Here is a 13,113-nt window from a genome sequence, read left to right on the forward strand (position 1 = left end):
CTCATGAAACCAGGTTTACCTGCGCCAATCGACAAAGCCTTCCTTGTCGACAGTGGCGCGTCCAGACTGCCCCGATCTGCCGAAAAACAGGTGATCGGCTGAGCGGGGCAGCCATTTAAATTTAAATGAAGCCACGATTATTTAAATCGCGGCTTCATTTCCCTCTGCCGATCTGTCTAATCTACATGCCTCCGTTAACGGAGGCATGTAGTCTGGACACACCCTCACACCCTGTTCCCACCCTGATAGAGGCACGCAGCAGCTAGAAAGAGATGCTGGCTGTTTTAAAACAGCCGGTGTGTCTCTAGCCGCCGCATGTTCCCTGATCGGCCTGGGGGTGAGGGAGCAGCAAGGTGGTTTCGGGCCAGATCCACTGGCTTGGCAGGCTGGATCCAGCCCACAGAGGGCCCATTGCCCTTCCCTGGGCTAGAGACACATGCTGCCTGTTCTAAAACTGCTGGCATGTCTCTTTAGCTGCCGTACGCTCTTGCGGGGGTGAGGAGACTTCACATGATCCCCGGCCCACAGGCATTGATTGGCCTGAGGCCAGGGGGAGCATGCTAGGCGCTTAGAGGGAACTGCCAGCTGTTTTAAAACAGCTGGGGTATGTCTACACTGCCACCCTAGTTTAAATTAGGGTGGCTAATGTAGGCATTCGAAGTTGCAAATGAAGCCCGGGATTTAAATAGCCCGGGCTGCATTTGCATCTTGCTGGGTGCCTCCATTTTTAAATCCCCGTTAGTGCGGACTCCGTGCCCGTGGCTACACGTGGCACGGAGTAGGTAGTTCGAATTAGGCTCTCTAATTCGAACTACCAGTACACCTCGTTCCACTTCATTCTAGGGGGCAGGGTGGGAGAAGTAGGGGGAAGACTTCTTGCACTCCCCCACCCCAGGCCAATCAGGTTGAGAAGGAAGCACAAGAAGTCTCCTGGCCCCGCCCCTTCTACCAGACCATTTGTTGTTTTTTAAATGTATCCTGTACATAAGAACATAATAATGGCCATACTGGGTCAGACCAAAGGTCCAGCCAGCACAGTATCCTGTCTGCCGACAGTGGCCAATGCCAGGTGTCCCAGAGAGAGTGCACTGAACAGGTAATGATCAAGTGATCTCTCTCCTGCCGTCTATCTCCACCCTCTGACAAACTGAGGCTAGGGACACTATTCATTACCCAGATTAGCTAATAGCCATTAATGGACTAAACCTCCATGAATTTATCTAGCTCTCTTTTAAACCCTGTTATAGTCCTAGCCCTTACAACCTCCTCAGGCAAGGAGTTCCACAGATTGACTATGCGCTGTGTAAAGAAAAAAATCCTTTTATTTGTTTTAAACCTGCTGCCCATTAATTTCATTTGTTGGCCCCTAGTTCTTATATTATGGGAACAAGTACATAACTTTTCCTTATTCACTTTCTCCACACCACTCATGATTTTATATACTGCTATCATATCCCCCCTTAGTCTCCTCTTTTCCAAACTGAAATATCCTAGTCTCTTTAATCTCTCCTCATATGGAACCCATTCCAAACCCCTAATCATTTTAGTTGCCCTTCTCTGAACCTTTTCTAATGCTAGTATATATTTTTTGAGATGAGGAGACCACATCTGTACGCAGTATTCAAGATGTGGGCATACCATGGTTTTAGATAAGGGCAATAAGATATTCTCCGTCTTATTCTCTATCCCTTTTTTAATGATTCCTAACATCCTGTTTGCTTTTTTGACTGCCTCTGCACACTGTGTGAACGTTTTCAGAGAACTATCCATGATGACTCCAAGATCACTTTCCTGATTAGTTGTAGCTTAATTAACTCCCATCATATTGTATGTGTAGTTGAGGTTATTTTTTTCAATGTGCATTATGTTACATTTATCCACATTAAATTTCATTTGCCATTTTGTTGCCCAATCACTTAGTTTTGTGAGATCTTTTTGAAATTGTTCACAGTCTGCTTTGGTTTTAACTACTTTGCACATTTTAGTATCATCTGCAAACTTTGCCACCTCACTGTTTACGCCTTTTACAGACTAAGGGTACGTCTAGACTACATGCCTCTGTCGCCAGAGGCATGTAGATTAGGCTACCAGACATAGTAAAATGAAGCGGCGATTTAAATAAGCTTCCTGGGATGAGGTTTAGCTGGGTGGTCGACAAATACCTTTGATGTTGATACCCGCGCGTCCAGACTATTGCGCTGAGCCGACAAACAGCTGATCAGCTGTTTGTTGGCTCAGCGTGGCAGCCATGTTAATTTAAATGAAGCGGCGATTATTTAAATCGCCACTTCATTTTACTATGTCTGGTAGCCTAATCTACATGCCCCTGGCGGCAGAGGCATGTAGTCTAGACGTACCCTTACTTAGCTACCCCCTGAAGCTACTCTTATGCTGTAGTTTTCCAAACTAAATCCCAGGGAAGCAATTCTCTGTGTTTGAATCCTTTTTTTTTCAGTTGCTCTGTAATACCTAGCAGCCACGTAATATTTTGCAAAGTGTGTTTCCTTTTTTTATTATTAATAAAAATCACCCTTTTAAAACCATGTTCTGATTCTTGTGTCCTAGAATGCAGGAGGTTCTATGTGCATGTGCCTAAGGGTATGTCTACACTGCATTCCTCTTTCGAGAGAGGAATGCAAATGCAGCTGAGAATTTAAGGGTTTAAGGGTAATTTTGAAAGAAGGGTTTTCTTTCTAAATAATTGCATCTAGATAGCAGGTTTTTTTCGAAATAGGGTGTTTCGAAATAGTGCCCAGACGCGATTATGCAAATGAAGTGCGGGAAATTCAAATCCGCACTTCATTTGCAATTTTGCTCAGCTGCAGTTGCATTCCTCTCTCATAGACATACCCTAAGACTGCAAAGCCAAACTACTAAGAGAAATTACAGGTTTCAAACTCTCTCCTCTTCAGAGGAAGGGCTTGAAGGTACCCTAGAGGAAGGAATTCCCAAGTGCACCTTCCTGAGTTCTCAAAGGGGTTTTGGGTGGTGGCAGCAATATTAATCCAAGGCCAGAGAATCTGTGACCTGGGGGAATTTTAACCCAAGCCTTTCCTGGAAGGTATTTTTAAGGTCTCTTGTGGGCCCCACCTTCTACACTCAAAGTGCCAGAGTGGGGAACAGCCTTGGCATTTGGCCACATAACAATCTCATTTGAGTATGAAGGCTGCACCCCCAGGAAACCTTCCTGCCTATTGAAGCCAGGTCAATGAACTTTGAGAAGATAGAAATGGAGAGAAAAAATTTGGCATCCATTATTTGAGGTATTTAAAAGGGCCATAGTACTTGAAACCAGAGAATGAAGGATCCTTCAATCAAGGGGGGTTACATTCTGGGCATTGATATAGGAGAGAAACCTGCTTAGGCAAAGGTTGTTACCTAAAGTGTATTTTTATTTTGTTCTTTGTAACCTTTACTATTTTTATTCCTCATACTTGGTATCGCTTATATGTTTGAGCTTTTGTTTAATACATTTGTTCTACTTTTATTGCAAACGAATTCAGTGGTTTGAAATAAAAGTGTTTTTTTCAAGCACCAGTTAAATTAACGAGCCGCAGTTTACTGTCTCTTCAAAGCATCAACCAACTTAAAAACTTCAGTGAGTGTACCTCAAGAGGCCTGGAAACTAAAGGGCAGACAATTTTGGAGAAATTCAGGATGGCGGGGGGGAGGGGGTCGCAGATCACCCTTCAGAAAGTAATAGGGTGATGGAAGCCAGGTGTGACCTGCATGCTAGCGGGGCTGGCCAGAGCCATTTTGGCGCCCCGGGCCCGGGGGGAGTGTGCCTGGCCGTGCAGGGCCCAGCAGCAGTGGGGAGAAGGGCACTGCTGGCTAGCGTTGCGGGGATGGGTGGGCCGGTGCTGCGGGAGCTGGGTGCACAGCGCCTGATGGCAGCTATAAGGGACACTGAGTGCCATCAGGTTAGCACCCTGGGCAGCTGCCCAGCTAGCCCACCCCTTAGTCCGGCCCCGCGCAGGCTGGCTGTTAGTGTCAGGGCTATGAGCCACAGCAGCATAGGATTTAAGGTCCCTAGTGTTGCAGGGCAGGTGGTGCCACAATTGCTTACTGGTCTGGGTTGAATCCCAGAGCATACCTGTAGTCCATTATTCCTGAATTTCATTGTTCCTTCACTGTCCTGCACAGAGCTGGGCAAGATGCAGCCCAGGGACTGGATCCAACCGCCTAACACTCTGATCCAGCCCATGGACTGCATCAGGCCACTTTCTATTTATATCCTGCTGCCCATGCCACCAAATTTCCAGGCAGTAGCTCAGGCAGCAGAACCTTATTTAAATGGCTCCCAGTCACAGCGCTACCCCAGCAGGGACCGGAGCCACAAGCCTTTTAAATAGTCACAGCAACTCCAAGAGGCTGACAGGCAATGCAATAGTGGCAGGGCTGGGGACTGCGAGCCCTTTGCTGTGTTTTTACTTCAAACCCTCAAGCCCCAGACAAGTCTCAGGGAGGCTAGTCCCCAGCCCTTCCCCTTCCTCCCCAGGCCTGCCCCTTCTGGGGATGGGGCCAGCCCATGATCATGCACCAAAATTAATTAAGTGCCTCTTCCCCCACCCTACAAAAATTGCTGCCCACCTCTGGTCTAACAAATAGCTGTGAAACTTTCTGATAAGGCATGTGTCTCCATCCCCCTCTAGTGGTATACTCATAGGGCTCGTCTACATTGGCCCCTTTTCCGGAAGGGGCATGTTAATTTCAGAGATCGCAATAGGGAAGTCCGCAGGGGATTTAAATATCCCCCGCGGCATTTAAATAAAAATGTCCGCCGCTTTTTTCCGGCTTTTAGAAAAGCCGGAAAAGAGCGTCTACACTGGCCCCGATCCTCTGGAAAAAGCTCCCTTTTCCGGAGGATCTTATTCAAAGTAGGAATAAGATCCTCTGGAAAAGGGCGCTTTTTCCGGAGGATCGGGGCCAGTGTAGACGCTCTTTTCCGGCTTTTCTAAAAGCCGGAAAAAAGCGGCGGACATTTTTATTTAAATGCCGGGGGGGATATTTAAATCCCCTGCGGATTTCCCTATTGCGATCTCTGAAATTAACATGCCCCTTCCGGAAAAGGGGCCAGTGTAGACGTAGCCTGTGTGTCTGGGACAGGTGGGTCTAGGGCTGTGCAAACTAAAGCCAACCCTCTCAGCTAAGGGGGAAGAACCACTAAGCGTAGGCCACAAGAGACAGCAATGAAAAAAATGGGCAACAGTGAGATCAAATGTTGAAAATCAGCCAGCCAGAGGGGAACATTGAGCAGATAACCCTGGAAAGTACTCACTACTCAGAAGGAGTTAGTAGGCTATCCAAAGGTCAAATCCAGTTGAGCAGACTCTGAAATATTTCTATGTACTTATTATAATTATTGTTAGATTTTAAAATTATTTTCTTTGGAGTCTGACTATACCTTGTCCAAGAAATTTGGATCCTGATGAAAATAACTATCTACCCCTATCTCCAAGACATTGAGAGGGTCAACATATGCTGCTCAGAGGCATGACTGAACAAGGGAATGGAAACAGGCCCCACACTCACATGTCCAGGTTGTTCCTCTTGGAGTGATGGATGGCCATCTTGGGCAGCATGAGGAGATGTTATGATTTTAAAAGTGTGCACTATTTGAAGCATTTGGGATGGATGGGTGTAGGCCCATCCAAAACTGAAGTTCCTCCCTCGCAGCTAAGAGGTAGAGCCACTGAGTCCAGTCTTCAGTTGAACATCGGGGACAACAAAAGATAAAAGAGGATTGGGAGTGTGGTCAAAGATTAATAGTGAGGGATCCAAAGGAGGATGCCAAGCAGAGAGCCCCAGACAGTGCCCAGTGCACTTCAAAGACATCTGTGGAGCCAGTGGACAGTGCCCACAGGAACGCTGCTTGGAGGCAGGATTAAACAAGGGATTGGGAACAGGCCCCCACAGTCACAGAACAGCCCACCAGTAAGCTTACTCCTCCTGGAATGACCAGATGGCCATCTTGGGCTGTGCCAAGAAGAGACTGATAAGGGAGTCTCCTGATTTGAAAGGTTAATGAGATAGGGGATTGCAAGAGGAGAAAGAAGGTTCTCATGGACAAGGCTGTGGAAAGTCACCTTGGAGAATTGGATTCTCTCTCTGCCTCTGCCACAGAGTGTTGGAATTGAAAGTTTTATTCTTTTTATATTTCTGATCTTAGGTTTAGTAATGTAGTAATGTAAGGTAATATATAATCATATTTAAGATTGTAGTAAGTCAAATCCTTTAGTAAAGTATATATCTCCTATATTTCCTTGTTCTAAAGTTTTAGTAAGTAAAGAGACAGGATCTCATATTGTGTCTGCGTTAATGAAGATTATAAGAATGTTAAAAGCTGAGGCCTTAATTGCTTGATTTACAATGCTTCTTTGCCTTACCAATACAGATGTTGATGTGCCACATAATCTTGAAAGCCCTTGTAACATTGCTTATGTGTGTATGAAAGAGTACTGAATGTGTCGAGATAAGGTGCAAAGTTATTTCTCAGAACCAGGTGACCAAAGAAGGAGGGGGAGCAAGCGTGGGTGAAGACGAGACAACCTGGATGCAGAGAAGCCACCTATAACCATCGATACATACCCTGACTCATAAGATGATTGAATATTGGCAGACTGACGAGCCTTGAAGCAAGCGGGCACCCCTGAAGGACGATTGATTAAGAATGAGCCTTGGAAAATGTTTTGGGAACACTGACATAAAAAAGATAATGTTCCGGTCACAGAATGACACAGTGGAATACATTGATTTCAACAGAGAAAAGGATTATAAAATCAGGGTGCTTTGCTATGGAACTTTGGGTTTGTTTTGCCAACCACCAGTTCCAGAGGAGCATTGGATCGATCGATTGACAAAGGCCCTGCTCCTCTCTGTGTTCAATCTAGCTGGCCACTAGATTGATACAGACTATGACATCTATGACATCGTCTGGCGAGACTTTGTGCGTATGTTATTTGTGTGTATGAGCGATTGAAAAGCATATGCAACCGTTGTATTCTCAATAAATGGGGCGTACTGCCTTTCTCCTATAAAAGATCTTGTGTGCTTTGTTTAAGCAGATAACAGAGTTCCTGTGTGATGTTAAATGATTCACTGTAACGGGGTTTCAGCTCACCACTACCTGCTGCCTCACACCTACATCTGGGAAAGTAGGTCTTGCAGCACCTTTTGCTCTTTTCTCCAGCCAGGTTCCCCTTTAGTCTGCCCCTTCCAGGATTACAAAGTTTAACAGAACCACTGTCCAAATGCCTTCCCCAGATAGCATTCAGTCCCAGCTTAGGGCTCTGTACTGAAAGCAAGTCTTTGTACAACATGGGGCTGTGGCCCTGGAGACCATATAATCAGCAATTCAGGTTTGCCCAGTTACGCTAATTGTGTAGCTTAAGTCAAAATAGTTTACAGGCAGTCCCCGGGTTACGTACAAGATAGGGACTGTAGGTTTGTTCTTAAGTTGAATCTGTATGTAAGTCGGAACTGGCATCAGCCGCTGCTGAAACTGATCAGTTTCAACCGTGGCTGAATCTGGATGCCAGTTCTGACTTACATACAGATTCAACTTAAGAAACCCAGGCGTCCCCAAGTCAGCTGCTGCTGAAACTGATCAGCGGCTGATTCCAGGAAGCCCAGGGCAGAGCAACTCTGCCTCGGGCTTCCTGTAGTCAGCCACTGGTCAGTTTCAGCAGCGGCTGACTTGGGGACGCCTGGGGCAGAGCAGCTGGGGTGCTGCTTGGTTGTTCCAGTAGCGCGGCTCCTTGGCGCTACTGGAGCAACCCAGCAACACCCCAGCAGCTCTGCCCCAGGCGTCCTGATTCAGCCGCTGCTGAAACTGACCAGCAGCGGCTGAATCAGGACGCCTGGGGCAGAGCAGCTGGGGTGCTGCCGGGTTGGTCCGGAGCGGCGCTGCGGGACCAACCCGGCAGCCCCCAGATGCTCTACCCCAGGGGTAGGTAAGAAAAGCCTGGTCTGCTGGGGGGGGGGCACTAGCTGCACCCGCCCCCAGCAGACCAGGGAGACGGGGGTGGCGGGACCGCCCAAGTCCTCCACGGCTTTGCTCCGTCTCCCTGGTCTGCTGACCTGGGAGACGTGGAGCAAAGCCGCAGAGCACGCGGGCAGCGGGACAGTCCAGGCGCGCCGCGGCTGTCCCACTGCTGGTGTGCTCCCAGGCTTTGCTCCCCATCTCCCTGGTCTGCTGGTAAGTCGGATCCGCGTAAGTCGGGGACTGCCTGTATTTCAACTTTTTGACACTGTCTTCACAGCAGTTATTTCAAGATAGAGCACTCTTCCCCCAACTTCCCTTACTCCTCATACAATGAGAGTTACAAGAGTCAGAGTAAGCAGTCCTCCAGCTCGACATTATTTTGACATTATGTCAAAATACCTGCTTGTGTGTAGATGCGGACTTTTTTATTTTGGAATAACGTCAGTTATTCTGAAATAACGCTATTGTGTAGACATAGCTTCTCTTTCCATGTTTCCCTTCTTTCCTTGCAGCCTCTCTTTTCCTTTGCTTGTATGTGGGTTTACCCTGGGATCTTGCTCTACTCCCCATAGTTACTGCACCCCCACTTAGCTTCCTTACCCCAGAATAAGAGCTCAGGTCTTACTCTCTCCCTGCATTTCCTCCTTATCTCTGACAACCTCCCTCATTCCAGGGAATGACTACAGCCTCCTTGTCCTATAGTCCCCTCCTGCTTCAGCTTCCTGGCTTTATTGTGCTATCCTAGTCCTTTTCCCAGCGGGGCTTCACTCATAAATAACTCTGGCCCTCGCTCTCACAGGTCATGCCACCTAACTGGCCTATCACATTAGGCCCCATTAAATCTATGAGGGCTAGCATGGAATGCACAGCCAATCACGCAAAACAAACTTCACAGTGGACATTTATTCTCTGGGTGCCCAGTTTAATATGTTGGGGATTGATCTGCAAAGTGCTGAGCATTCACAGCTGCTGCAGCTGAAGTCAGTGGAAGCTTTGAACATAAAATACTAAGGACTCTGAAAAATGAGACCCTAAGTTTCTGAAATTGGGCACCTCAATTTAGTTGTTGCTACTGACAATTTTGACTTTAATCTCTGGGGCTCAGCTCTCCTCCTATAAACCGGTGACACTATGATGAGAACATAGAAAAGCCCGTAAGTAAATAAAAAATTCTGTATTAAATGGAGGAGTTGCATAGAGTACAGTTAATAATTCAAGGGACAATACACTGAATGAAGAAGACATTGGATGGTAAGAATACAAAGAAATATTGGATAGCTACCTATATAGTGAGCTTTATCAATTCTGTGCACTGAATGATGCAGCAGTCCTGTGGGAAAAATAACATATAATTATATAATTAAACATTGTATCATAATGCAAACCCACAGGGGAGCTAAGGTAAAGTTGTACAAGCAATCTTAATTCTGGAATTTCATGTCTTTTGAATATTTTCAATCTTAACATTCTTTTAATATTTATAATAGAAATATACACTAACAAACAGGAGCTTTAAACTTACATTGAAACTATCTGAAATCCATACTTTTTAGGACATAACTATTTGTGGGATTCCAAATACCTTCTGAAAAACAGGATTTGAATATCAAATCAAACTTTATAAAAATGAATCATATCCCTAATATTTAATCTCTATCTAAATCAAGAAAAATGTCTATTTGCAGTTTCTTTTGTCTACCATCTGCCTCGTTCTGGTTGTCTTTTCTAAAATGCTCTTCTAGAACCCCTGAAATTCTGTTACTGTAATTAGTATCTGAGGAAGTTTGTCTCTGTCATTTATTCCAGCAAGCATAGAGTGTGTACATATACAGGCAGCCCCGGGTTACGTACAAGATAGGGACCGTAGGTTTGTTCTTAAGTTGAATTTGTATGTAAGTCGGAACTGGCGTCCAGATTCAGCCGCTGTTGAAACTGACCAGCAGCGGCTGAATCGGACACGCCTGGGGCAGAGCAGCTGGGGTGCTGTTGGGTTGGTCCCACAGCGCTGCTCCTCGGCACTACTGGACCAACCCGGCAGCACCCCAGCTGCTCTGCCCCAGGTGTTCCCAAGTCAGCAGCTGCTGAAACTGACCAGCGGCTGACTACAGGAAGCCCGAGGCAGAGCTGCTCTGCCCCGGGCTTCCTGGAATCAGCCACTGATCAGTTTCAACAGTGGCTGAATCTGGACGCCTGGGACAGAGCAGCTGGGGCGCTGCCAGGTAGGTCCTCGCAGCGCCGCACCTCGGCACTGCGGGGACCAACCCGGCAGCCCCCCAGCTGCTCTACCCCAGGCGTTGGCGAGAAAAGCCTGGTCTGCTGGGGGGAGAAAAGCCTGGTCTAGCTGCGCCCCCCTCCCCCAGCAGACCAGGGAGACGCGGAGCGGCTTTTCTCGCCGCGGAGGACGCGGGCGGCGGGACTGCCGAGACGCGCCGTGGTCTCGCCACCCGCGTCCTCCGTGGCGAGAAAAGCCACTCCGCGTCTCCCTGGTCTGCTGGGGGGAAGCGCCCCCCGCACCGCCGGAGGCAGCGACAGTGGGGGAGGCACCCCACACTAGCGGGGGCCCCCCTTTCATATCTAGGGGTCCGACTTAAGTCGGACTGACGTAACCCGGGGACTGCCTGTAGTGCCCTTAAAATATGCAAATAACTAAGATGATGGGATAAAACTTCCTACTTTTGGTCACAAATATTCTACATATTCTCTTTAATTCTTCAAGTATATGTGCATTAGGCATTTGCTATCTGTCTTAATTAGTGTTGCCAACTCTCCCATACTGAACACCATTTGCAGCAATGGCATCTGGTCCATGAGACTTGACAGTCTTAGTCTTAATGATTGTTTTGGACAAGGGCACTATCACAGTGAACAGCACTTGAGTATAAAGGTGTTGCTAGCCTTTCACGGACATAGTCTGTTTCAGTTTTTGAGGATATTGTGCCATCCTAAAATAAAGTTCTATTTATCTCTTTAGTCTGGCAATCACATTCATCATGTGAAGGAAAAACTGTGCTACATCATCATCTAGTGGCCATTTCTATTTTTTAATCTAGTTGAGGACAGTTTTTTCAACTGACAAACAACTAAATTAGAGAAGACAAATTAGCAAACCAGTTTGGAGATGAAGGTGAAGAATAAAGATTTCATACATTCAGAAGAAACTTTAAATGAGGGACCTGTACTGTTTTCATGCAGTCAAGCTATGCCAATGTAACTGCACTCCACTGTCCTGCACCTTGTATTCTATTTTCACCTGTGGACAATGCAGGATAGATTAAGACATAAGCATAACTGACTTATTTTACATCACAATCTCATCTGTAATTTTTCAAAAAACAAGTTTCCAGTCCTCATCCTTTAGGAAGAAAAGCTTGGAAAATACTTGAGTGTAATGATGTAAGGACACCTGCCCAAGTTTCTAGACAGCTTAAAACAAAGGTTCTGAGAAGTGTGAATGCCCCCTTTGTACCTCACTGTGGTGTTAACAGCAAGACTCATTGTTCTGGGGATTCTGCCAGCACCATCCCAACTGGTGGCATTTACATAGTAGGCCTGTCCCATTCACCTAGGATTCTGGGGTAAGTGCTGAATGTGATCTTGCTGCCCTCTTAGTCTACACTGCAACACTATTTCAAAATAACTAGCACTATTCTGAAATAATTTAGTCTGTGTCTACACAGCAGGCAGTTTTTTTGAAATAGTGTCAAAATACTGTCAAGTTGGAGGACTACTTACTCTGACTCCTGTAACCTTCATTGTATGAGGAGTAAGGGAAGTCAGAGGAAGAGTGATCTATTTCGAAATAAGAGCTGTGTAGACATTCCCTATTTCAAAATAAGCTACAGGCAGTCCCCGACTTACGCGGATCCGACTTATGTCGGATCTGCACTTACGAACGGAGCTTTCTCGCCCCGGAGCTCCGGGGCGAGAAAGCCCCGTTCGTAAGCTGCTCCGGTGCCCCTGGTCTGCTGGAGACGGTCTCCAGCAGACCAGGGGCACCGGGCGGGTTCCCGCACTTCTGAGGCTTTGCCAGAGCAAAGCCTCAGAAGCGCGGGGAACCGCCGTGGCTGCCGCTTCAGTCCGGGTGCCCGTGGTCTGCTGGGGACCGTCCCCAGCAGACCACAGGCACCGGGACTGAAGCGGCAGCAGCGGCGGTTCCCCGCGCCTCTGAGGCTTTGCTCTGGCAAAGCCTCAGAGGTGCGGGACCCCCCCGCGGCTGCGGCTTCAGTCCCGGTGCCTGTGGTCTGCTGGGGACTATCCCCAGCAAACCACAGGCACCGGGACTGAAGCCGCAGCCGCGGGGGGGTCCCGCGCCTCTGAGGCTTTGCCAGAGCAAAGCCTCAGAGGCGCGGCACCCCGCTGCCGCTGCCCCCCCCGTGTCCCTGGTCTGCTGGGGGGGGGGGCGCAGCTAGTGTGCCCCCCCCCCCAGCAGACCAGGCTTTTGTTTTGGACCCTGGGGCAGAGCAGCTGGGCGCTGCCGATTCAGAGCAGTGGCTGAATCAGGACGCCTGGGGCAGAGCAGATGGGGTGCTGCTGGGTTGGTCCAGTAGCACCGAGGAGCAGCGCTACTGGAGCAACCCAGCAGCACCCCAGCTGCTCTGCCCCAGGCGTCCCCAAGTCAGCTTCTGCTGAAACTGACCAGCGCTGACTACAGGAAGCCCGAGGCAGAGTTGCTCTGCCCCGGGCTTCCTGGAATCAGCTGCTGATCAGTTTCAGCAGCAGATGACTTGGGGACGCTTGGGGTTCTTAAGTTGATTCTGTATGTAAGTCAGAACTGGCGGTCAGTTTCAGCAGCGGCTGAATCTGGACGCCAGTTCCGACTTACACACAGATTCAACTTAAGAACAAACCTACAGTCCCTATCTTGTACGTAACCCGGGGACTGCCTGTATTTTGAAATAAGATACGCAATTGACGTAGCTCAATTTGCATAGTTTATTTTGATCTAAACCCTGTAGTGTAGACACACTGCTCTCAAATGAAGGTCATTCCTGGAAACAAGCTGGAAAGAGGCCCCATGCAGCTGCTCTGCCTCTCTGAGGCTATGTCTACACCATCACTTACATTGGTATAATTTATGTTGCTTAAGAGTAAGAAAAAACACCCCTCTCGGCAACATAAGTCACACTGAC

The sequence above is a fragment of the Pelodiscus sinensis genome, chromosome 5 (assembly GCF_052426305.1).
Source record: "Pelodiscus sinensis isolate ZL-2025 chromosome 5, ASM5242630v1, whole genome shotgun sequence".
Classification (NCBI taxonomy): Eukaryota; Metazoa; Chordata; order Testudines; family Trionychidae; genus Pelodiscus; species Pelodiscus sinensis.